This window comes from Megalopta genalis, chromosome 4, assembly GCF_051020955.1.
Source record: "Megalopta genalis isolate 19385.01 chromosome 4, iyMegGena1_principal, whole genome shotgun sequence".
Classification (NCBI taxonomy): domain Eukaryota; kingdom Metazoa; phylum Arthropoda; class Insecta; order Hymenoptera; family Halictidae; genus Megalopta; species Megalopta genalis.
The window spans coordinates 18,657,778-18,685,378 of NC_135016.1; the positions used below are offsets into that span (position 1 = coordinate 18,657,778).

At 44.0% G+C, this 27,601-nt stretch overlaps 1 protein-coding gene across 6 annotated transcripts in view; it reads left to right on the forward strand.

The window, feature by feature from the left end:
• The window catches only part of Ten-a (Teneurin-a transmembrane protein), a 1,349,343-nt gene that overhangs the window by 467,672 nt on the left and 854,070 nt on the right, over window positions 1–27,601 (forward strand). For all 6 annotated transcript variants that reach the window (XM_033473288.2, XM_033473287.2, XM_033473289.2 and 3 more), the window contains exon 3: window positions 17,530–17,588. The gene's annotated coding sequence lies outside the window, so the exon portion shown is untranslated. The remainder of the gene's footprint in view (window positions 1–17,529; window positions 17,589–27,601) is intronic.

The window sequence follows — 27,601 nt, forward strand, 5'->3', positions numbered from 1 at the left end:
CTAAAAGGTTAACTCTGCTTCTAGCAAACCGAATCTTCGCAGCTTCTAAAAACTGGCGTATCTTCCTCGTCATCGTTGACATTTCAAGGCTGAAGTCCGAGTATCAAAGCATCCGAAAGAGTCCGTTTGTAAGCGAAATCGCGGTGAAAATACGGTGGAATTCGCGTCGGAATACTTTCCGCGCGAACGACGAACGCGCGCATTTGTGTGCGGACCGTCTGAATGCGACGAGAGAGTTATTGCGGCATCAATTTTCCAGAATTGACACTCGACGGGAGTGTCGTAACGGCTACTTACAAGCCGCCGGTAATCACGCGAAAGATCGCCGTGAAACGTCCTCTTTCCGTGGCGGAATATCGCGGCGCGAGCGCGTACCCGCGGCGGGCGACGGGCGGGGCGTTTAATGAAGCGTCGGCCGATTTAATTGAAACGAATTCACGGTGACTAATGAGGCGGTCGCGGCTCGAGTCCCGGGATATAGATATACATGACAGGCTGAAGTGGGCCGCTCCGGTTTCGCGAATCATTTATAACCGGCCGCTAAAAGTATCTTAACGCTTGCACGCGGTAAAAAATGAATCGGCCCACCGACTCGAGCCCGCGCCCCGGCAGTTTCATCTCGCTGGTGCATTACTTCTAATTACCAGAGATTTATTAACGTTGTCGCCGGCGAAATCCGGTGCCGGTGTCGCCGGTTCCGCTTCCGCTTCAGCGCGGCCGCGTCGCGGACCCGGGCCGCGCGCGTACGATCTCGCTCGAGTGCGATATTATCGTTTACAATTAGGAACGGATGATCGGCTTGATTGCCGATGATCGCAATTCCCCCGGAATCGGAGCGGAGCCGCGCGCCGAAATCGCATCGAAAATTCTTTGGAATTTAGTCGCTCGCCCGAATAATTTAACCGCCGACCTCTGCCGACGCGTCTCCATTCGCGATTCCCGCGGACTGCTACGCGCACGGTTACCCGGCGAGATTAGAGGCTGCATAATGCATTCAAGTTTCAAGAAGAATGACGTACGATCGCGGCCGCGTTATACTTTCATACGCCACGGCGATCCCGTTTCTACGCGCCTCGCGCATTCAAATTACACGCGCGTTCCGCTCGCCTTTTCTCGCGCCGCGCCCAACCTGCCGGATTTTGGGCGAACACTCTGCTGGAAAATTAATGACATTGTCCACTTAACATTTACGAAACTGTGCAACGCGCTATCGATCCGACGAATAGAGCGATTCATGGTAGAATTAATTGTATATATATATATATATATATATGTTCTAATATATTATAATAATAATATTATATTAATATAATATAATAATAATATTATAATATAATTATATAATAATTATATATATTATTATATAATAATACACAATTGTAAAATATACAAATCGAAAATAGTTTCGTTATGAATCTCTGCCGAATCTCTGTTTTCACGAAAGGACGGGGAAAACAGAGTCTCGAAGTCATATTTTATGAAATCGGCTGCTCAATTATTCTTATTATTGCTATATCTTATAGACTCCGGCGTACTGTAAATGTCCAAAAAGCCTAAGTCTTCCTAATCATGCGCAAAGACGGATTAGCACACGCCTTAAATCGGAGTTGACCAGTAATCGATTATTTCGCGATTATTATTGATTATTGATCGATCGCGAAAAGTGATCATAGTAATTTTAGTGATCAATCGATTAACCAGTGAACTGTGAGAGAATCAAGCGACGACGAGTATACTCGTCGAACGCAGAGCAAGTGTCGCCGTTAAAATATTGGATCGAAAAGACGGAAAAGATTTTATTTTGTAAAGTTAACAATTTTCATATTCACTTTTTCACCGAACATTAACATATACCGCATACATAAATGAACGAAAACGCAGGAAAATTCAAATATTTATAAAAGTTATAAATTCAAATTGCTGCTGTAGAGTGGCACATAAATAAATTCGTTATGCGAGCTGATAAGCTGTTTCAGCCAGTGCATACGGGCACACGCATGAGTTTATATCTCAAATTATTCATATCTTTTATTTGTTCGTTTTATTCTGGTCCGGGCTCGAAATATTCTAAACATCTTGAAATTTGAGAATACCTTTTCGTTTTCGCTGAAATTACAATTTAAATAGCCGATGGTCGCTATTTTTTACGCGCGACGAGTATACTCGTCACGAGTGCAAAATACTGTGAATTTTTACTGCTCGTCTATATTATATTATATTTATATTATATTATATTATATTATATTATATTATATTATATTATATTATATTATATTATATTATATTATATTATATTATATTATATTATATTATATTATATTATATTATATTATATTATATTATATTATATTATATTATATTATATTATATTATATTATATTATATTATATTATATTATATTATATTATATTATATTATATTATATTATATTATATTATATTATATTATATTATATTATATTATATTATATTATATTATATTATATTATATTATATTATATTGTATATTATATTATATTATATTATATTATATTATATTATATTATATTATATTATATTATATTATATTATATTATATTATATTATATTATATTATATTATATTATATTATATTATATTATATTATATTATATTATATTATATTATATTACATTATATTATATTATACTAATTTATAATATATATATTATATATTTATATATTCGCACATAAATTCGTATTCGAATGCAGCAGAAAGTGTCGACAGGAAAAAAACGATGTCCGAATGAAATGCGGCGGCCGTGAAAGAGTCGCGTCGGAAGAAACGACGGGAACAATGAGAACAGTGTATCGTAGAGGCATCGGCACGGTGTTCGCTGGCTGAAAGACGAATGAATTTCATCCCAATAAATTCCGCACGCAATAACGCGCTAGTAGTAATCGTATTCAGTGGCTCCCGGGCGGCCAACCAGCGCGGCCTACAATACGCGCTGATTATGGAATCTCTCTGTTAGCGTGACTGTCCGAAATGAGACGCATTCAAATGCTTACCCTTGATTCGCCTGTACGAAATTACTCGCGAAAATTGCGGACAAGTGACTTGTTATTCTGTGCGGGGCCACTGCTAACGCAAATTGTCCAGCAAAATCGTATTCTCCGCCTCGCCTCGGCGCATCTGTTCAGGGAAAACGACGCTATTCTGTTCTAACGTGCGCTAAATTTACCTGGCAATATTGGTTCTTAAACGGTGCCTTTTAAAGCTCGAAGCTCGTCCCGCGCGACTTACACACATTTTTGATTTCCTATAGCCACTATGAAATTCTTGTGCTCCAAAAAATTGCTCCATCATCCTCGATTTTCGAAAAAAAACGTGCTTTTGTAAAAATCCAAAATTTTCGACGAAAATGAGGTATTGCACGAAAAGTAAAGACGTTAGAAAGTTCTAATCGGTGTTGAAAGATAGAGGAGAGTTTCCTGAATATAGTAGCATGCAATTTATTAATGTTTTTGGTTCTAAATATTCATTTTCTGGGTTAGTAAGAAATTAGCGTTTCTCGAAAATGAGTTGACGATAATATTATCATGTCCTTAGACTATAGATCTAATTAAACATTTACTGAATAATATTTTTAACAAATTTCCATTTTTAGTAAAATCTGTAAAATGATGTAATAAAATTTTTACAATGCTGCCACCTCATTATCAGTAAACATTTCTTCTGCCATAGCACCAGCTACAATTGATTTTTAGATACTGCAAATAAAAGTGTTAAAACACATGCATTTAATATTTATATGGTATACAGTGTGATTAATCAACCCCCAAGGATTTTTCAACCCCTTCCAATGGCCTAACAAAAAAATGTTTTTGGCGGGTTAATTACTGTCATTATCATAAACCTCTCGACTATCTTAAAAAACAAGCATTCGTGCGATATTTATATGATATACAATATGATTAATCAACCCCCAAGGATTTTTCAACCCCTTCCAATGGTCTGACAAAACATTGTTTCCATGCCTTGTCCTATATATCATAAAAATATATAACGCTTGTTTTCGACCACCCTGTATACAGCGAGCCTACTTCCCCGAGGACTTACCCCAATTCCATGTCATTAATCGGCCAGATTATGTCTGCTCGCGGCCGATCAGATTTCAATTTCTTAAAAGTGCGTCACCGGCGCTAATCTATTTCCTTAAGTTCCGTGGAACGAGGAGACCGGCAGCGACGGGGCTGACGGCGGAAGAGAGGACGCGCGGGGGTAACAGCGGGGATGGGCTCGTTGGAATAATTAGCGAGATGGGACACTCATCTAAGTATCCGCGGTAGGCCCGCACAATGGCGGCGACGGCGAACCTTGGAGACGGCTGGGTATGGCTCCAGCTGGCTTCTCCCCGTGGCTCTGTAATTTCGATAATTACGGGTTAATGCGTTTAGCTGCGGCGACACACGTACCCGGGCGACATGATTCCGGGCACCCGTAAGATACCTGCAAATTAATTAAGCGGCTGCCATGGTTTGCCGAATAGTATGTGTTTATCGGAAGCCAGCGCCGGAATGTAGATCTTGTCTCCTCGAAGAACATTGCGGCCGTTGGAATTTCGCACCGGCCACTGCGAAAAATCGCCTAAATTCGATCAAATTCACGCCGTTACCATGACGATGCAAAAATTTATTTAACGTAAAATGATTTTTTTTAATCGATCGTTCGCCAGCAATTATTCTCGCGAGCCGACGAATCTTATATTTTTCCGAATATTCGGAAGCTTCGTTTTTATACCAGGATTTTTTATACCAGCTTCATTTAATATTAGGGTATTCGGACGGGTAGTACCATCGGGCAAGGGGTGATTCTACGTGCGAAAATAAGTCGAGAAAAAAAGGAACAACATTTTTCTGTTCGAAGCTTCGTTTACGAGAAAATCGAGTTTGAAAATATGTAGACAATAGTTTTGTTATCGGTTACATTACATTAAGCGAACTGTTGAAAATGTCGACCTTGCCGACGCGTGCATAATCTCGCTCTTCTTATCAGTGAATCATGGACCGATGCGACATCGTTTCGTCGCTCTACTCGATCGAAAGCATTTATTATTCTTTCCCTTAGCTGTGAAAGATCCTTGCCTGCAGTACTTAACTGCTGCTGTTGCACTCCCATTGCAAGCTCCTAACGCCTTCGCCGTGTCAACGTGTTCACGATTTCTGCAGCGAGACATTGTTACAATTCGACCGATACAACAGACTAACGATAAGAGCAGCCGGCAGCCGTACTGCCGAAGACGGAATGTAAACGTTACAGAGAACAACGAATATGAAAGTGTAAACGAACGTAATCATGCCACGCGCGCGCTAAACAATCTTCAAACTCGATTTTCTCGTAAACGAAGCTTCGAACGGAAAAATGTTATTCCTTTCTTTCGACTTATTTTCGCACGTAGAATCACCCCCTGCCCGATGGTACTACCCGTCCGGTAACACCCTGTACAGTAATGTCTCTCTAATTGACGCTCAGACTGTCCACAGAAATGGACGATTTGGGAAGAGCAGATACGATTGTTCGAGCCTTGCGGCACTTTTTTATAATTACCGATTCTCGACAAGTATAAAAACGAGACGCAAGACTCGAATAATCGTGTCTCCTCTTCCCAAATTGTCCATTTTTCTGCAAAATCCGAGCGTCAGTTAGGGAGACGTTACTGCCCAATGGTACTATCCGTCCGGTAACACTCTGTATAGTTGAAAATTCTGTGAATAAAATTGTGGCTTCGTCGACGACCTCCTACGAACACTCCGTGTCTGGCCATGAACATCTGTTACCACTAGTTAACGCTGTCGCAGCGATGATAGTTCTTCGAGATCCAGTCGGAACAGTTTTGAATCCTCCGAATAAGCGTTCGCGCTGTTCCGTCGCTATTCTAAATACTTGGAGTTCAGCCACTCGTGCTCCGTATCGTTAACAAGATAAGTTTCCTGTCTTGCGCAAACATTCAACTTCTCCAATCAAAATTCTTGATGATCGCATTCTTCTTGCCGTAAGCAAGCAAGACATCCTTATTAGCGAAGTAACGCTGGAAGTTCGGCTGTTCGGAACTCGTCGGAAAAAGGCGGCGTAAGTTTCTGTGACCAGCTGTGACCAGATTCCCGGCGCTCGAAAGGAGAGACAGCGAACCCTTCGGAAACTGACGATTTGCAAACATTGCTCGATCCATTTCTCGGAGAACGTTTCTTCGCGGATGCAATTTGATTCATCGCCGATCTCAGATTTACCGAATTTTTTTTTAAGCGAACGCGGACTGTCGGGATCATCAAAATCGGACGATAATATATAAAAAGAATAAAGTACAGTGGCCCACAAAAGTGTTCGTTCACCTTCTGAAACGTAATAACTTTTTTAAAGCTGACCTAAGTGACTAGAATTTTTCTTTTTAGATGATAGAGGGGCTCGTCTAGTAGACGATGACTAAAATGCCCTTTTTAAATTTTGCTATTATTTATATATAATAATTATATATTATATATAATAATAATAATAATAATAATAATATAATAATATTATATATAATAATATATTTATATATAATAATAATAATATAATAATATATATTAATATATCATCGTCCAGTATACTAGTCCCTCAATCATCTAAAAAGATGTTCAAGTCACTCAACCCAATTAAAAAAAAGAAAGTTATTGCGTTTCAAAAAGGCGTACGAACGCTATCGCGGGGAAACTGTAGTAAGTCGAACCCGTCGATGACGCCCTTAAATTCCTCGAGAAACAATATTCAAGCCGACGTAGCAGCGAACGCCAACTCAATCTTCTCTTCAATCATAAAGACTCTCTTCCGAAGACACCGTAGGAGGCACCGGTGTTCGCGCAGTGTCTCCGCTCTTGGCGAACGCAACGTCAACAAAAATCTCGGCGACGCGGAAATCCGTAAACATCGTCGTCCTCGTCGTCGTCGTCGTAGTCGTAGTTGTTCGGTAGTCTCGATCTCGCGCAGTCGAACTCGCGGAGAATGGTTGACTGCCGGCGCGAACGTATCGATCAATGCTCGAGAGTCTGATACCGGCTTTGCTTTGCTTTTTACGTTAGACGTCGCGAGTCGGGCTGTCACGCGGACGTCCTCCTTTGGCGAACGTATCTTCCCGGAGGAAAGTTAAAAGGCGAGCGCAATTTTATCGGCTCGCGCCTCCTCTCTGCTCCGTGCCGGCGAGGAAAAACATTTCACCTTTCAGCGATTAAGGCGGGGATATAAGCAAAATAGCGAGGTATTCTTCCGCCGGCTCGCGTCTCTAGCTGTCTAGCATTTCATTCTTTCTATCCTGGTTAGTATCTTCGCGGATCTTTGTTTCTGCCATCGGAAAGAGAAAGAGAGAGAGCGGGAGAGAGCGAGAGAGAGCGAGAGAGAGCGGGAGAGCAAGAGAGAGCGAGAGAGAGCGGGAGAGAGCGAGAGAAAGCGAGAGAGAGCGGGAGAGAGCGGGAGAGCAAGAGAGAGAGAGAAAGCGAGAGAGAGCGGGAGAGAGCGAGAGAGCAAGAGAGAGAGAGAGAAAGCGAGAGAGTAAGAGAGAGAGAGAGCGGGAGAGAGCAAAAGAGCAAGAGAGAACGAGAGAGCAAGAGAGAAAGAGAGCATGAGAGAGCGAGAGAGAGCGAGCGGGAAAGAGAGCGAGAGAAAGCGAGTGAGAGAGCGGAAAAGAACGAGAGAGCACGTTTGGGAGAGAGCGAGAGAGCAAGAGAGAGAGAGAGAGAGAGAGAGAGTTTCCTCGTATAGTAAGTTTCCTTTCGTACGGGAAATAATAAGCAACGTGTCCGCTCTGCGAAGCACCGGCTCTTCCAGTCGTTCTCTTCTTCTCATACATTTTTGGATTCCTTAGGATATCGTACAGGATGGACCATTTAAATGGAAATAGCTAAAGGTCTTCGTTATTTGTATTTTCATGGAAAACATCCTCAAGAAAGCGCTGCGTGGACCGAAGGAGTTTCTTTTGTTTTCTGTGATAATATTTTGCGAGGACTTCAAGGTCGAGAGTATCTGTTTTAAGTAGAACGATATGTTTTCTCTTTTCGCGATCTGACGAAGCGATGTCATTTAAATACGATGCCTTGCGTCGGGACGGTCCGACGAAGTTGTCCACGGTTAAATTGCAACGAAAAGTTCCAGTTGTTTTTACTCGACTCTTCGCACTTATATGCAATTATATTAATTTTCGTATATTCATATAACAATGAAACAAACTTATTGCGATCGATACCTGTGGTAAAAATTAATTCTTCGTTTCTAAATCTGTCAGACGAAAATTATTTCAGTTCATTAAAGAAACACGTTTAACTTTTTGCACTCGAAGCCGAATCAACGCAAGATTTAAAATAGCTTTTCCCGACCCACGGTTTTTCCATTTTATATGACCTAATGCATTTTATGCATATGCAATCGAATATTGTGACCCATGCAACAGTTAGGCTTTCAACAGCTCTTCAAATACAAACGAATTTTATTGATAAAATTATTTTGAGACGTGACAACAATTTTTAATAAAGCCTCGGAGTCGCCACTCGAGGGCGAAGGGTTAAGATATTTCTCCAACACTTCGGTGATTAACGTGTAAACATTAAATTCGAACTGAGAGCATTCCTCTTAGTTATACTACTTACACTACATTATAGCGTAAGTGTCTAAAATAAGCAGCAATATTGAACGTCCATAGGGTAGCGAAGTCAGTTATTTACTTAAATAATTGTTATTCTTTTATTTTGTTTTTACCTTCGACTAAAAAAATGTAATACGTTTCATTCCAGGAATGTAAAGTCAATTATGCCGGAAAACAAACAAACAAAATAACACAGAAAATTGGTCAGCCCACGGTAACCATAGCGCTCGATAAATACTCGCTGGCATACTCGAACTGGAACGAAAAACCTTAAAAATCAAGGTTAAATAATAATAAATACAATAATATACAATAATAAAGATAATAATATACAATAATGTATAATAATAAATACAACAATCAATCGCGACCAATCACTCATTCCGAAAAATCCGAAGAGAAAAATTCGTGATCGCGCAACGAGGATCGTTGGCAGATGCGGAAACGGCTCGAAGAGCCCGGATTTGGCCACTGGGCGACGAAGAGCAACTATACCGATGATCACGCGGCAGTATAGCAGCGGGCGTCTGTCGCGACGTCGTCGACGCGCCGTTCGAATTTCGGGCCGGGAGTTTTCTCAAAAAGTATTCGCTCGCGGGAAAGAAGCTTCCCTTTATGATGAAACAATATCGTGCGTCGCCTTTCTCAGGCCGGCCTGGCTCTGCTCTCCGTTCCTCCTCTCCATTCCTCCTGTCTCATCCACTCTCACGGTTTTCGTCGCCTCCGCCCTATCTGCATTCCTAGTCCCAACGAGCCGCAAAGGAATTCCAATTTTAAACAAAAGTTTCCTGACGGCGGCAACCTCTCTGCTTTCTTTCCCTCTCGGCTCCCCTCTCGTGTTCCGCTCCGCTCTGCTCTGCTCCGCTCTGCTCAGCTTCGCTCCGCTCCGATCCGCTCTGCTCCGCGAAGCGTCGCCCACCCGGCCCCCCCGGCTGTCTCCTCCTCTTTTCCGCTCGCAACAGTCGAGCACCCCGACGTCGACGTCTCGCGGATTCTAGCGACGCGTTCATGCACACGCCCGGCACCCCGCTCTCTTATTCTGCTTATATCTCCGCCTTAATCGCTGAGAGGTGAAATGTTTCTTTTTTTTATTCGTGCGGAGAGGGGCGCGCGATTATTTTTGTTGTCGCGGCGAGACAATTCGAAGAATTCGGCGAAGACAATTTCGTGTGTCTCCGAATCTGTACCGATTGCGACCACTTCGACCACTTCGCTTCGAGATCTACGGCAATGTCTCTCTAATTGACGCTCAGATTGAGCACAGAAATGGAGAATTTGGGAAGAGAAGATTAATTTGAGTCTTGCGCCTCGTTTTTATAATTACCGATTCTAGACAATTATAAAAACGAGACGCAAGACTCGAATAATCGTGTCTCCTCTGGACAAATTGTCCATTTTTCTACAATGGACGCTGTTGCTAATTTAATTGCTTCTAATTTACGATTATCCGAAAGAAATAATACAACATTGTATTCGTATTGAAACCAGCTATCGTAATGTGACTAAAAAAATATATGGTCCTGTTTAAAAAAAGTCAACTTGACCTCGAAATATCATTCACCATTATGTCAATAAAAAAATGATTGATACTACCTAAAACGTCTGTTTATACCGAACACTTTTTGTATAAACATTGTTTTCGTATCTTCTAAATAATGGCAATTTATAGACTGCGGATTAAACTAACTGGTTCAACGCGACTGCTTATAGGTGTTTTGTAGCTGGAGTTTTAACACTGCTTTGGTAAGATTGTTTTTACGTTTGAAGCGAAAGTCGCGCGTATCGAAAGGATTTAGCATCCGTCTGTGAAAAATTGATACTGCGGATCGTCACGTTGCGACGATTATTATTGTTAGTATCGTTCCTAAGTTGCGTTCAGTTCTGTCGAAGTCGCAGGTTAATAAAGCCACGAGCCTAAAATACTTATGTTAATCCTCTTTTGAAATTGACAATTAATTAAATCGGAAGTAATGGATTAAATCGAGTGCTGATAAGGGAAACGATATTCTAGTCGACCGCATAATTATTCCTAGTCGCCCGTCTGTTTGATATTATCTATGTTTATTTTAAATTTCAACTTGTTCTTCGCTTTAAATTATCAATTATCTCTTACGACCACTTAACACATATAATATTAGCATACCGCCGCTTATAATTAAAAAAAAAGAACAGGTCGTCCGTAGTGATCAAAAGTTTGGCCTCCCCTGTTCTAAAATATCCAAATTACATTCTCAATTTTTCGGATCTCGATAGTTCTCGATGACACTCGTTCGAAAACTGAACCGGAACTGGGTGACCCAATACGACTGCACGCGTCTCGCATTGGAAATGTCCCAGCGGCGGATTAATTACCGTCGTTATCATAAACCTCCCATCCACCATAAAATACCGATAAATATCCTCTAAAAATCCGCAGCCTATCCAGAACCTTAACTCTTTGCACTCGAAGCCAATTGAACTGTAAATCTAAAATCATTTTTCTGATTTATAGTACTTTCATTTCACAAGACAAAGTGCATTTTACGCGTACGAAATTGAGTCTCGAGATTCATACAACGGTTACACATACAGTAATATTTATAATCTAAACTTTGATAACATAAAAATGATCTTAGAACGTGATATAGCAATGTTAGTGGTGTCTCAGTGCAAAGGGTTAACACTAACCCACTCGAGTGCAAAGGGTTAACACTAAACCTACCAAGCAGTAATACTAACTGGCATGTCCTGCTTCATGAAAGCGAGAAGACCGAGTTTATTTAGAATTCGTAAAGTTATAATAATATAATATTATATAATAATATTATAACAACAAGTTTTATGAATATAACTAAATTATGAATATATATTATAACAACAAGTTAATAATATAAACTTATTCAAGCGTTTTCCACGAAAGAGTCTCGGAACTTTGCAGAATTGCAAAATAAGAAAGCGGTCACTTTGACCGCGGTAGGTTTAGTGTTAAAATATATTTCGCACGGATATTAAAAACAATCGCGTGGACGTCAATTCCACCGGCTAATGAGAAACCTCCGCGGTACTAAAATCTGGTCCCCAGCAACAAGAACTCCGCGTGACAAAGACATCGATGAGCCTACAGTAGCGATATCGCTCGACGGTGAACTTAAATGAATCATCAGAAACTCCGTCCGGGATCCTACGATCGACAAACAACAACTGTCCACACGGTTTCGCCGGAGCACGGAGTTAAAGCGCAACCGTCCCTGAAGGCGCAATACCGGGGATTATTTCAGCGGGGAGGGAAGAGTGCACTCCCCGGCGAGAGCAAAGATCCGCGGAGATTGGAGCCGCGGAAGAAAGAAAGAAGCGCCAGGGTCGCAGCGTTAGAAACGGGAGAGCCAGCTATCCAGAAGGAAGACAGCGGCGAGCTTCGAGTCGAAGCGGCGGGGTTCCGCTCGTCCCTGTTTTCTTTTTGCTGATCGTCGATTTTAATGCCGCTGCCGCTGCTAGGCAGGGGAAAGGCGAATTGTCCGCGTAGAAAAACCGTGGCTCGCGCTGGTGGAGAAAATGCGAGGCAAGGGCGACGATAAACAAACGCTAATCCATAAATCCTCTTGCAAACGGCAGAAAGCACGCGCTATATATGCGCGGCCGACTCGAGACGTATCAGTGCTGCGTCTGCTGCAATATCGATAAAACATTGATCCCCTATTCGTGCCCGGAGCCCGCCGTATAGGATTCGCAGCGTGTGCCGGTAGGCAGGCCACCGACGCCGACGCCGAAGCCAACGCCGGCGACGCCGTTGCCGACGCCAATGCCGGCGACGCCGCGTGTGTGCCCCGCACACGCGTACAGACCGGCTGTTCGTGCATACGGAACACCGTTTCGACCGGATTATATTCGGCTGTCGTGCGTGCACCTCCTGCACGATACCGAGGCCTATACATATTTACTCGTCTATGTACGTACAGGTACGCGTCTGCCCGTATCGCGATCCGCACGCGAATCACGAAACCCCCGGCCCTCTTGCCCCGTCTCCACCCCCTCCAGGAATTCGACGATGATGGAATTTGGGTCGACGGCTCGACTCTTTCTCTTTCTCGTTTCTCCCCTCGCCCTCCCATCTCTCGGTTCCTTTTTCTCTCTTTCCGGAATTTATTCCTTAGCCAAATATCCCGGGTAATTTTGGTCGGGACGTTCGATCGATTATTGATTGCTATACTGAAAGTATAGTCGTTTCTTTCGGATTGTCCATTTTGCGCACAATGACTGAGTCAAATCTGAGCGAAAATTATGGAGAAATTGCTGTACCTATTGTGAAACGTTTCTCAGAAGTTATAAGATCATTGTTGGTTTTCACCCTCTGAGATCACTCGCTGTATTGTAACGGGGTCTTCCGCGACCCACAAAAATAACAGCATTAATTAACCCGTGTGTGAATCCGTATAAACCACTGAAACCGAGTGGAAAGAGTTAAAACGCGTGAAAGTTGAAAGGCGCCGCATATTGGATCGAGAAGCTGACCGGCTCTCGAGCAACGACCACGAACGACCAATCGATCGATCGTCCTCGTTCGAGGACCACCATGGGAACCGAGCACGGTCCCGAATATTAGAATCGCGAGCAGAGACTTGGAGGCAGCCGGTCACGAATCATCGACCGTCCTCTCCGCGAAATTGTCGGAGCAGAGACCGATGGTGCTCGGTGGAAAGCAGCTTCGCCGGGCGCTGGCGAAGGCCCCCAGGGTCTCCGCAGATTTCCAGCTATCAACCGTGAAATAATCCGAACACGAACTGTCTGAGCCCTTCCGCGGCCCTGCCGGCAGCGTCGCCCCGTGCGTGCGTCCCATTGATGTTAGATTAATTTTATTCGCGGCTGCTCGGCGTCTCTCTGCTCGGGATCATCTTTTCCGTTTAGGAGGCAGCCAGATCAAAGCGACGGAAATCACGCCGCGCTGCGCTGCCGGTGACGACGACGACGACGACGACGACGACGACGACGGAGGCGACGTCGGCGACGGCGGAGGCGGCATTATCGCGCGCGCGATTCCGCTCCACGCCTCTCCGCGGAACGCCTCTCCTAGCATCCTCGCCCCAGTCTCCTTGAGCCCGCTTCTTGCCGGATCAAAGCGCGGATTTCTGCCGAGGCAACGAATTGGCAAACTTCTCTCTCTCTGAAGATGGAACAGTAATTATAAGGTCGACGACGAGGCGGCGGCGGCGGCCTCGGGGAGAGGGGCTCGACGGCGAGAGGTGGGCAAGGCTGGTCGAAGCCTGGACCGGCAAAGTCGCAGGCGAACGATGGCTCGAACACCGCGCCGCAAAATTCACAATCTAATTCAACTAAGCAAATTACTGGCAACTTCCTGGGCGGTAGCTACGCACGCTGTCCTGTCCCTGCGGCCTGCATTCCCAGAAACTTAGATCAAAGGGGCCGACGGATCCACCCGGAGACTCGACTGCCACCCCCTATCCGCCGACCAGCTTCCTCTCTCCTGTCTCGGTAGATCGCGCAGGGGCACCCCTCTCTCTCTCCCACCCTCTCACTCTCTCTCTCTCTCCCTTCCACTCTCTCTCTGTCACTCTCTGTCTCTCTCTCACTCTCTCTGTCACTCTCTGTCTCTCTCTCACTCTCTCTCTCTCTGTCTATCTTTCACTCTCTCACTCTCTCTCCCTCTCTCTCCCTCTCACTCTTTCTCTCTGTCTCTCTCTCCCTCCCACTCTCTCACTCTCTCACTCTCTCTCTCCCTCTCACTCTCTCTCTCTCTCTGTCACTCTCTGTCTCTCTCTCACTCTCTTTCTGTCACTCTCTGTCTCTCTCACTCTGTCACTCTCTCTCCCTCCCTCTCTCTCTCTCTCTCTTTCTCCTTTCATCTCTCCACGTTTCATACTTCCGGGGTCTCTCTGTCCAGACGACCAGACCGCTCGACGAATATCGAATTCTGGCTCCTTGACCGGTGGTCACCGGATCTCGGTCCCGTCGTCGCTCGATACCGACACTCGTCGAACGCTTCCGCGACGCTCCTTCGGCTACGTGTAACAGGTTAGCTGTTACTTCGTTGTCGACGATCGCCCCGGGCGCGGAAACGTCGTCGCTGGTCCGTGGGACGGGCCCTGGGTCGCCTTTGTTCGCACCTTTTATTTGTTTCGCCGTTCTGTTATATTCGCGATCGGTGCGTTTCGGAGGAAGCAACCGATTTCGAGTCAATTCTTAAATTGACGCTCAGCATGGAAACGAGAATTGACAATTCGGCAAGTGGAGGTGCGATTACGGTAACGTCTCTCTAATTGACACGTGAATTGTCCACAGAAATGGACAATTTAGGAAGAGGAGATACGATTGTTCGAGCTTTGTGACTCGTTTTTTATGGTTACGAATTGTCAACTATAAAAACGAGCTACAAGGCTCGTACCTCCTCTTTCCAAATGGTCCATTCTTGTGCACAATCTGAGCGTTGATTAGAGAGACATTGCAGTATTTGACACTTGCACCTAGGTTTTATAATTGCTGACAATCGGGAACTATAAATATGAGTCGAGAGGCTCGAATAATCCTCTTCTCGGAATGCAGATTTTTGTTTACAAGTTGAAGTAAAATTGGAGAGAGTTTGCTGGACCTAATTTCTTACTGCGTTCAGTCGTACTCGATTTGGATAATCCTTTAGTTTGTGTTCACGAACAGTCCACGTTGCACAATTTGGAAAGAGGAGCCTTGCACCTCGTTTTTATGGTTACCAATTGCCCGGAAGGCTCGACTAATCGTATCTTCTCTTCCCAAATTGTTCATTCTTCTGCACAATCTGAGCGAAAATTAGGGAGAATTTACTGTCCTTTGTTAAACCTATCAGTGGCTATTCCAGAACCATTTTGTAAACTCATATATATATATATATATATATATATATATATATATATATATATATATATATATAGAGAGAGAGAGAGAGAGAGAGGGGACTCCCTCTGAAAGAGCAGGCGTCGAACGTACGTGAACCCATCCCAATTAACCCGGCGATATTAGGCCACCAATTAGCGTTTCGCTGCAACGCGACAGTTACAGTTAGACGCGACAAACGAGTGAATAAAATATATACCGTTAAACTAGCGCGAGTCTCCAGCGACTGTGAGAAACAGCCTCGACCCGACGAAACAGTTCCAGGATTCGCCGGTGATCTCTCGTTGGCCGGGAAGCCTCCGCTAAATCTGGTCCCGGTGTCATGTCAGAGTCAAGAGGTTCAGATTTACGTCGGTCAGAAAGTAATCAGCTGTATCCTGCCGCAGTATGATAAATTGATGGTGGATGGTATCACGCGGTCCGGATACACCGAGCGCCCGGGTATATCTGGCCCCCGTTACGGCCTAAGCCTTGCCGCTCACGAGCCACGGTTAATGAAGAATTAAAGTCGGCCCCCGCGTTCTCCTATTACGAGCAGCTACGATACACGGACGAGTGGCTAGACTCGTGGATTCCGAGGATCCGCGAGCGGTGCATGTTTGATGCCGGAAGTGCTTCGAGGCCCGGGCCTACCATCCTCTAGCTGCGGTTACCGCAACCTCCGTAGGGTCATTAGCCAACCATTCATTATGCAAGTGCGAGGCAGTATTGCGTCAATATGGGGGCGGCAGATTGTTGGCCCAATCGATAACAATGCGCCGTGTTTACCGCTCGGATAATCAACAAACGCAGCTTCTGCTACCTCGCCTCCGAAGACCAAGCAAGTGGGAATACGGTCTGCCTCGTTCCGAATGATATTGCGTCCCGGAAGTGTTGCCCCTCCCCCCCCTCTCTCTCTTTGCTCCACTCGCTCTGTCTCTCTCTCTTTCATTCTCTCATGCTCTGTCTTTCTCTATCTCTCCTTCTCTCACTTTCTCTCTCATTCTCTCTGTCTCTCTCTCTCTCACTCTCTTTGCCCCACTCTCTCCATCTTTCTCTTTCCTTCTCTCACGCTCTGTCTCTCGCTCTCTGCTTCTCTCTCTCGCTTCTTCTCTCTCACTCTTTCTCTCTCTTTCTTTGCTCCCCTCTCTCTCCTTCTGCAACTCTCTCTCTCTCATTCTCTCTCTTTCTCTCTCTGTCACTCTCTGTCTCTCTCACTCTCTCTCTGTCACTCTCTGTCTCTCTCTCTGTCGCTCTCTCCTTCTCTCACTCCTTGTATCTCTCTCCTACTCTCTCTTTACCCCTCTCACTCTTTCTCTCACTCTCTGTCACTCTCTGTCTCTCTCTTACTCTCTCTCTCTCTCTCTCTCTCTGTCTCTCACTCTCTCTCTCTCTCTCTCTGTCGCTCTCTCCTTCTCTCACTCCTTGTCGCTCTCTCCTTCTCTCTCTTTACCCCTCTCTCCCTTTCTCTCACTCTCTGTCACTCTCTGTCTCTCTCTTACTCTCTCTCTCTCTCTGTCTCTCTCTCTCTCTCTCCCTCTGTCGCTCTCTCCTTCTCTCACTCTCTGTCTCTCTCCTTCTACAACTCTCTCTCCCCCTTTCTCTCTCACTCTCTCTTTCTCTCTCTTTCTCAATCTCCATCGTTGCATTCGTCAGCTTCTTCCCCCTCCCCCGGCCCACCGATTCAGTCGCTATTTCAGCAACGCACAATGCCGGATCGAACGAGGGCTGACTTTATTTTTCGCCGATTGATTCCGACGGCGTTCGAAGAATGCCTGATGCTTCCGCTCGACTGATCCCGAAGACGGAATCTTCTGGCGGAACGCGATGCGTGCGAACAAGCTTCCGACCTTTCAGGATTCTTCGCGAAGCACGCATAGCTCCTTCATACGCCGTGATATATATATATATTATTCGAGTTTCTTCTAAACGGTGCTGCTTGAGCGGATCGGAACGCGTTGATATTAAAATGTTTTCAGTTCACGCTGCTGCTACTGTTGCGGCGCGCTTATACATAGTTTGCCGGAGGATTGCGATTAATCGTGATTTTTCTTTTCTTTCAGCTCTTGCGAGCACGCGGACACTAGCAAGCAGATTCTGACCACCAGTCTGACGCGTCACTGTAAGTATCTTTTATTCGAGCTGTAATATCTTATGATTAGACCGCGGATTTTATGCGTTTATGGCAAACATTGAATAGGTAAATCATGGGATAGTAAAAAGATTGAAAGCAGCTAAGGATCTTGATCTAACAATTCGGAGTTATTAAAATTATTTCAAGAAGAAAAACTGTTGCACTTGACTCTTATGCCTCGCAATTGATGCAGGCAATTCTTAATTTGCACAAAGATCCGCAGTCTACTTATCATTTAGACAGTTATGATATCGAATGGGATAGATAAACTTTCTCAGATTGATTCTTGCTGAAAAGTTTTTTTAAATCATTGTTATACACGATGGTATTCAAGGTTATATTATGTACAGTCAGCTAGTTAGAAATCTTCTAATTGCCATACCGCGGTAATATCTGCACACGTATGCTTTCTTTACATTACGCGTTTTAATGAGATCCGTGCTTTCAGAGACGCAATATTTTCAGAAATGAACATTTATATTTCTATAATAATATATCTATATTTCTACTCTGAATATAATGATAATAATTATTAAGTAATATAATTGTTATTGATTAATGTATCTATATCATCTATATTTCTATATACAAGTTAAAGAATAATAAGTATAGCTCGAGTTGTCAATTTATCAAAAATTAACATTTATATTTCTATAATAATATATTTATATTTATAAATGATAAAATAACTAATAATAAAATAATTATTATATAATTATTATAATAATAATTTTATATTATTATAATTAATAATTACTATAAAAATTAAATATTTATTAATTAATATAATTATTATTGATTAATATATCTATATCATCTATATTTCCATATACAAGTTAAAGAATAATAGCTATCTCTCGAGCTGTCAATTTATCAGAAATGAGCATTTATATTTCTATAATAATATATCTATATTTATAATTAATATAATAAGAATAATCATTAATAAATACAATCATTATTGATTAATATATCTGTATCACCTATATTTCCATATACAACCTAAAGAATAACATGTATCTCTCGTGCCGTCAATTTATCGGCGCGAAATGTTTCATTTTCTCCGTCAAAGTCCCCGTTCGTCGAGAAACCGCAGTAATACCAACACTTCTCCCAGTGGCAGTCGAGCTTGCGATGCTCGTTCCCGCGCAATGGAAGAGAGCGGCACCGTCGCCGCCGCGACGGAGGCTCGCGATCGCGATAATTTCATCGCGCGTGCCGCCGGAAACGTCTGTTGGGTCCGTTTCCTTTCCATTAGGACGGCCCTCGCGGACCGTGGGAGCGCCGGCCGCCGTGTAAAGTAGGTGTTGTCTGCAATAAAGCCGCAGCTACTTTCCCGGCCGCGCCGCGGCCCGCCTCGCTCTACCCCTCCCCCCAGCCCCCTTTTCAACGAATGTAAAGCGGAATGAACGTTAAGTAAAGTCCCGCGGTAGCGCAACGTTTTACGCGCAGTGCGCCGCATAAAGCCTCTTACGCGGAAGTAAATTGTAAGTCCCTTATAGCCGACTGGTCAACGCCGTAAGCGCTCCCGTTCGGTCCGCAAAAACAGCTTGGGACGTAAGGAGATTAGAGTCGTTATTGCGTGGACGGGGGAACACAAAAGTGGAAGTTCCACGCGAAAGTCGCGACTCCTCTGGCCTCCGTCCTCCTCGCCCTCCCGCCCTCTTTCTCTCCTTGGTCTCCTCCCCGCCCTTCCCCGAGTTGTGACCGTTAAAGTGACAGAAAGCCGGCTACAAAAGAATCGCCGGCCGACGACGACGACGACGTATTAAAGTACACCTTGTATAACGGCCAGAAACCGACATTGAGTTGCCGCGAGAACCGCGCTACCGGCGAGAGATAAGTGGCTGGAACGATTGTTAAGCCCCGTTGTCTCGTTCCCTCGTTCCACGGATGGGGCTGAAACGAAGCGCGGCTGCCGGGGGATGGTACTTAAGGAGACGGGGCGAGTTATTATTGTCACTGTAAGCGATGTTGATTTTATTACGGCCGTGCGCCGCGACGGAGTTGATGCTCGGAATCCCTTTTGGAAATAGATTGACGGATGGGCCTAGGACTAGGGAGAACTCGCGTTCTTGTCTAGGATGTCGAGCCTAGGACTCGCGTCATGTCAAGGTTATGTCGAGCCTAGGACTCGCGTTCTTGCGAGTCCTGGGCTTCGAGGCGATGCTGAATTTACCGGCGCGAGTCCTAGGCTTCGAGGCGATGCTGAACTTCGAGGCGATTCTGGACTTCGAGGCGATTCTGAACTTCGAGGCGATGGATGCTGAACTTCGAGGCGATGCTGAACTTCGAGGCGATGGATGCTGAATATCGAGGCGATGCTGAATATCGAGGCGATGCTGAACATCGAGGCGATGCTGAACTTCGTGGCGATGCTGATCATCGAGGCAATGCTGAACTTCGAGGCGATGCTGAACTTCGAGGAGATGTTAAACATCGAGGTGATACTGAACATCGAGGCGATGGATGCTGAACATCCAGGCGATGGATGCTGAACATCCAGGCGATGCTGAACTTCGAGGCGATGATGACCATCGAGGCGATGCTGAAATGTTACCGGCGCGACAGCGGAGTCCGCTTCGAACTCGTCGATCTGAAAGAATATCGGCGAGTCGCGGTGCCCGGTGTTCGCGTAAACGAAGCTTGGAACAGAAAAATGTTATTCCTTTCTTTCGACTTATTTTCGCACGTAGAATCACCCCCTGCCCGATGGTACTATCGGTTACTTGCGGGAAGAGCAGCCATCTGTTGGCAGGTTTGGAGGTAGCCGCCACAGTCTCGAAAACTGATTCGCTACGATGAGCAGCGAGCTCATGCGAGCCTGACATGATCGTGCAATTTCGTGCACTAGAACAAATGATAGTAATAACAGGGAGAGAAGGAGATAAGGAAGTAATAAGGTTCAGGAAGCGGACCTAAGAAGCGGCATTTGGAAAGAAACAAGGTAGGGAGAGGAGGCTCGTGGTTATCAGTGACACTTGGCAGCAGGGAAAGCTTCTTAGATAAGAAAGGAAAACAAAGCATGGGTGAGCTTGAGAGATCAGCGGGAGGGAAGCACTGGTTTCGAGATTTTAGATTTGGTGGAATGGCTGCTGCAACTTAACGCTTTGAGGCATAGTGGGATTAAAAATGTCCCATCTTTTTGATGCACCGTAATGCATGCTGGGACCTCGAAATAATGCAGTAGCTGCATGCGCGTTCGTGAAACCATATGGCACGGTGGGATTGTTCGAGTCGCACCCTATATAATAACAAATTAAATTGAATTGAATTGAATTATTGTTATTTTTTTCTGTCTTTATATTATTCGATTCCTTTGTTAACGCTGTTAAAGATTTACGGAGCATAAAAATCAGCTGTTTTATATTAGTTTATAAAAGCAACAATAAGACACTTATTCTGATTTTTAACAAGTGCTATTGTAATATTTGCAGCGAGTAACATGTAAATTGTATAAATAACTCATAAATATATCTTTACGATATGAATGATCGTAAATTAAAAAATTAATGACCCGCCATTTTGACGGGTTCCATAAATCTAGCGTCAACAAAAATATACCAACTTCGTTCAATTTAAATCGCAATGTTCTGTGCAACTTTCTGGTTCATTTTATTCTCTGAAATCCTGTGCCTCAAAGAATTAATATAACCGAGAACATAAACATTAACAATAAAAGATGAAGACCGATAAGATAAGATAAAATAGAAAGAAAGAGCAGATTGTTTAAAGAAAAATCATCGAAGAAGATATTAATCGAAGAAAAAAAAGACGAAGCATCGATAAAACAAATAACGTCGATTCCAAATATTGTTAACGAGTCTCGCTAATGTTTTCAAAGTCTGACCAGTGGCCGACCATTGCCACTTCCCGCGTCGAACTCCAATTCTTTCCCGACTCGTTCGTGACAAATGCTTTCCATTTCCATCGCTGCAAGGGTTGTGACACCTCGGAATACAAACGTCTGACGACTGACAACGCAATATCCTTCCTCCAGGACTTGCGAAAATTTCCCTTCTCCCTTGGACATCATAAAAGGACCCTCAGCAATGTTATCACTGTCAGTCCATTCCCCTTGTCTCGCTGGAACAAAGTCCGCCTCGCGACAGCTAATATCGCTGTCCTTTATTACCGATTCTCCGGTACAAATTCTTCGCACGTTCATTTCAGTTCTGTTTTTCTTTTCACATTTCATTTCATTTCTTCCTTTCTTCTCTTTCTTTTCTTTCTTCGACAGAGAAAATCTTCGCACGAAATTCTGCAATTAGAATACCGTTCTCGAAATTTCATCTCGGCCGGCGTCCCGAGTCCCTCCTCCGTCCTCTCGTAAAATGAAGCGCATTTTACGGACGTCTCATCGAGTGAATCATCGCGCGCACTTGCTTAGAACACTCCCGGGACATCTGAAGGACAATCCAATTTTCCAAGACCGGCTTCGCGGCCCGGCGATATTGTTTTCAAGGGGATTCCTCGGACGCGGCTGTATCGGAAAGTCTCGATTTCCGGGCCGCTTGTGTTCCCGCGATCTCGCTTTATAAACAATCCGCAAAGTTCGTCCGTTCGTTCGGCAACGCCGCGCACGAATTAGGGAGAATTAGAGAGAAATTGCTGTATTCGGTGCAGAAAATTCGTTTAAGAGCTAGAAAATGCGTGGAAGCCGGAGAGCATCAAGATGTTCGCTTCCATTCCGCGGAATTCTTCAAGTTACTAAGTGATAAAACTGATGTAGAGTTCTCAATAAAACAATGAGGAGACTTAATTTTGAATAATTGTTCCTAATAACTATTTTTGAGACGATTCTTCTGACACGTAAAGTGGTCTAATTGCCGAAGAGGAGCGTGATTGCCTCAGATAAAGAGAACGCTGCCCTCTTGCATCTCGTTTATATAATTGTTGACAATCTCCTCTTCCCAAATCGTCCATTTTTGTGCGCACTTTGAGCGCGAATTAGGGAGAAATTGCTGTATGCAGTGCAGCAAATTTGTTTAAGTCCTAGGAAATGCGTGGAAGCCGAAGAGCATCAAGATGTTTGCTTTCATTCCGCGGAATTCTTCAAGTTACCGAATGGTAATACTGATGCAGAATCCTCAATAAATAAATGAGGAACCTCAATTTTGAATAGCTGTTCCTAGTAACTATTTTTGCGACGATCCTTCTGACACGTAAAATGATCTAATCGCCGAAGAGGAGCATGATTGCCTCAGATAAAAAGGATACTGCCCCCTTGCACCTCATTTATATAATTGTTGACAACCTCCTCTTCCAAAACTGTCCATTTTTGTGCGCAATTTGAGCGCGAATTCGGGAGAAATTGCTGTATGCGGTGCAGCAAATTTGTTTAAGACCTAGAAAATGCGTGGAAGCCGAAGAGTATCACGATGTTTGCTTTCATTCCGTGGAATTCTTCAAGTTACTAAGTGATAAAACTGATGCAGAATCCTCAATAAAACAATGAGGAAACTCAATTTTGAATAACTGTTCCTAATAACTATTTTTGCGACAGATAAAAAGAACACTGCCCCCTTGCATCCCATTTATATAATCGTTGACAATCTCCTCTTCTCAAATTGTCCATTTTCGTTTACAAACTGAAGGAAAATTGGGGAGAATTTACTATAGACGCAAGACGTCGCGAAGATGGTAGCCTCTTTGATTCTCTGATATTCCAAAAGCCAAATAACCCGAAACGCCAATTCTTAAAACATTGCATCCGAACGCAAGCGACCGGTATATTCGACAAAGTTCGTCCGTTCGTTCGGGAACGCCGCGCACCCGCCGCGAGAAAATTTCGGAACGGACCGCTCCGGTCGGCGTAATTAAATGCGCCCGCGTTATCGCATATTCGACGTTATTACAAAAATTAATCGCGTTACTAGAATTATCTGGCACGGCGAGCCGTGTGCCGCGCTAATTGAACGTTTATTCCGGCCTCCGCGACGTTCGCGTGCCGATTTAATTAAATATTTTGTTCCGTTGTGATTTCGAATCTGCGCGCGGCAAATTATCCGCCCCCGCGAAATAACGTTCGAGCACGTTGCGTAACCCGTTCCCCCGGTTTTTTATACGCGAAAATTCGTGCCGATGTTGTCGGGAGCGGCGGGAAGAACAATGCGGCAACATTTTTGTTTCATGAAAGAATGGAGAAACGAAATTTGGGCACTCGTGGAACTATATGATTCGTCGAAAATGCGGAGATTTTAATGCGAGCGTTCCGTTTTCAAGCATTTCTCGCATCGAAAATATTTTTGGTAAATTTTTGCTTTATCATCTTATGTATTATATTATAATTGATAATATAGTAGTCATTAATATAATATAATACTATAATATAATATAATGTAATACTATATTATATTAATCATTAATATTATTATATTATATAGTATATATATAATATAGTATTATATTATATTAATCATATACATCTATATTATATTAGTGACTAATATAATGTAATACTATATTATATTATATTATAATATTTTAATGATTATGATATATATAATTATTATATTATAATCTTTCTAGTTGGTGCCCGCAGTATCATGAATTTTGGCAGAGCGGCGAGCATTTAGAAATGGATAAAATTATAAAATGACTACGTTCAACCTTACCCAATCGGCCTCGAAAAATATTTCTTCACCGTTCCTCGCCGGTCGTTCCTCTATCCGATGGGAACTCGAGACAGCAGCGGTCGAGTGTCAACAAACGTAAAAGAAATATTTTCAGGTCGCGGTATAAAACCTTTTAATTAAACATCCTCCTCCCTCTCCGTAAATGAAGAAAAGATTTTTCATTATGTAAATCTTGGAAGGGACGCTCCTGGAATTTCTTTGTGCCCCTCGGCTACTGGCTGCCCGTCCTCCCCCTCTCTCTCTCTCTCTCTTGAACGCTGAAAACTGAATACTTTATTCCGGTTCTGGAATTCATCCTCCTCTTAATAATGAAACACTGCTCGTTGCCATGGTCAAGTTTCCTGTTGCAGCGTATATTCTAATTACCTGTAATCCTGAGCCACGGTTCTTGGGACAGTCTGTGCCCCATCGAAGGATTAAACGACACGAAAATAATCGTTCGCAGTGTTCGGAACGCTCGCAGAGAGGAGCGAGAATAGCAGTAGACGGTCAGCAGTCAAATATAGATGAAGTGATCGATGCGTAATTTGAAATCGATTGAATCATTTAGGGACACTGATTATCGGATAATTGTCTCCTTCATGGTCTAGCTCCTCGTTTAGGAGAGAATGGTAAATGTATTGAGGAGAGAGAGAGAGAGAGAGACTTTTAATTGATTATGAACAGACGCATAGATTAATACATTATGCGACATCTATTCATTTTACGCGATTCATCGGTTTCAGCGAGCGAAACCATTCCTTAACGCTTCGACTACCGCGCAAGTCATGCGTGGTTGATACGATTCTGTTGTTCAATTTGACGCTCGCTTTTGATTACAGTCTAGGTTTGCTTTAGCTCGGGTGAGGCAAGCTTTGGTAGAATCTGTGGAATACAAGAAGGATGCGAAGACAGTTACCGTAATAAACCTTGTCTTCGCCGTTCTTGTACAGGGCGAGGCACGGGAACCAAGTGGTTTCGAAAGGGGTATTACTCTCTCGTTATAGAAAAGAGGGACGCGCGCTAGGTGCTGTCGCATTCCTTGGCTCATGGCATTTCACTGTCGGTTACCATCGTGGAGCCGTGGACGCTGGAACATCGGACGTTCGCGTACGATTGTTTTGTTAAAAACAACGAGTCGGTGACCGCGGTTCAACGCGCGTTCCGTCGACCCCTGTTTCCTAATCGTCTCATTTCGAGATTCGGTGACGTGTTATGGCGCCCTCGAAGCCCTGACTTGCCCGCATGTGACTTTTTTCTATGGGGATACCCGAAAGAACGTGTTCGCAAGAACGAGCCCCGTGCATCGATCGACTCGAAAGAGGCGATCCGTCAGCAGCCGGAAAGAGCGGAGACCAATTTTCTTCGACGCCTTCGGCAACGCGTCGACGGAGATGGTCATCGCGTGCCAGATTTGATCTTCCGAACGCGAATAATAATGAAATGCTGTGCACTTGCAAAGACTTTTTCAGCAACAAATTTCTTCTACAAAATCTAAGAATTTTATAATTATTCCAAAACCACTTGGTTCGCGTGCCTCACCCTGCAGAGCGAGAAGGAAATTGTCAACTAGACTAGTGAACAATCCTTTGGAACCTTTTAGGGTAATGTTAGGGTATATTGTAAGATTGACTTCTGGAAGAAAAAGAAAATTATCTACTGGATCAGTAAACAGTCCTTTGGAATTTTTCAGGTAATGTTAAGGTATATTCTAGAAGGACAACAAATTGTCCACTAGACTAGGAACCTTTTAGGGTAATGCTAGGACACTTGGTTCCCTCACCCTGTATTATGAAACAAGTTGTTTCGATTTTAACATTTACAGACTCCAGCGTGAGACAGCCAACGTATTACAGAAAATTCAGTTTCTCTTTTCCTGGTCTATAAGAATCGAGACTCCCGCAACAAGCTAAAAACTGCTGGCAGTCTCAAGGCCAAGTACACTGGGGTCCCTCAATCTCAACTATAAATGCTCCCAGCCCGTCGGTCCGCGGGAACGCAATTTCTTCGAACAGTGAATCATGATGAAAACGCTTTCGAAGGAGAATGGACGTCTGAGAAATGATCTGGCCCCGAAGTCGGGCAACAGCCTAAGCCCAGAAAGGACACTCCGGGGCTCGGTTCGCCAGTGGCGTAAAACAAATCCGTCTTACTCCATAGAAGAGTGAGAGAGAGAGAGAGAGAGAGAGAGAGAGAGAGGAAGCGAAAGAGCCGGAATCCTAGGGAACAGATCAGTGCCGGCAGAAGTAATCCCGATAGGAGAATCGTTGAATGGCCGGGTCGGTTCGGTGTTGGTTAGAAAGGGGTGGGTTTACATCGCAGTTAAGTTTCGCAGTAACGTCCGTGGGCCGTAGGGTGGAGGGCTGCGACACTAAACCGACTTCCATGGCCCTGGGCCGGCGTGACGACGATACACCGCGCGCGGATTTACCGACCATTTGGCAAATGAAGACGAAACTGCCTCGTAGATTACCGCGGTCGCGATTCACCAACGACAACTCGAACCCCCTAACGCGTCCGCCGGCTCCCTTCCAGCCAATCGAAGCGGTCGTCTGTCAGTTAACTTTGCTACCCGCCGCCGCCGCCGACGCTTTGTTCGCCACCGCCGAGGGGATGAAGTCAGAGTTCGACCGAGATTTATGCGAGGATCCGTCTCCCGCTAGTTGGCCACTTTTAAGCAATATGGTTTGTCTAACCGCCCACTAGATTCTGCACCGTCGATCGCGGTCGCGTCCCTGTCACTCCTTAATGTAGCCGAAGACTTGCTCGGCACTTAGGCAGAGCCGTGGAAAACGTTGTTCAACGGGTGCAGGATTTTGCGGAAACAGTGATCGCCGAGTTAGTAATGAAATATAAAATATGTTTTGAATGTGTAATCTTTGCTTCGACAAGCAGAACAGTGGTCGCCGAGTTAGTAATCAAATATAGAATATGTTTTGAATGTGTAATCTTTGCTTTGACAAGCAAAATAGTGGTCGCCGAATTAGTAATGGAATATAAAATATGTTTTAAATGGGTAATGTTTGCTTTGACAAGCAGAACAGTGGTCGCCGAGTTAGTAATAAAATATAAGATATATTTTAAATGTGTAATATCTTTGCTTCGACAATGGATGCAGGATGTTCCATTGTGAAACGGTGATCTTTGAAGCTGCAGTTTTGCGAGTCGAGAACTAGTTTAAATGGAATAGAAAAAGTGTTTCAATTGTATAATCTCGATTCTAGCAATGCAGTTAATTCTCTCTAATTTTCAACTTGTAAACAAAAATGGACAATTTGGGAAAAGGAGTTACGATTAGTCGAGCCTTGCGCCTCGTTTTTGTAATTGTTGGCAATCGGCAACTGTAGAAATGAGCGGCGAGATTCGAGTAATCGTATCTCCTCT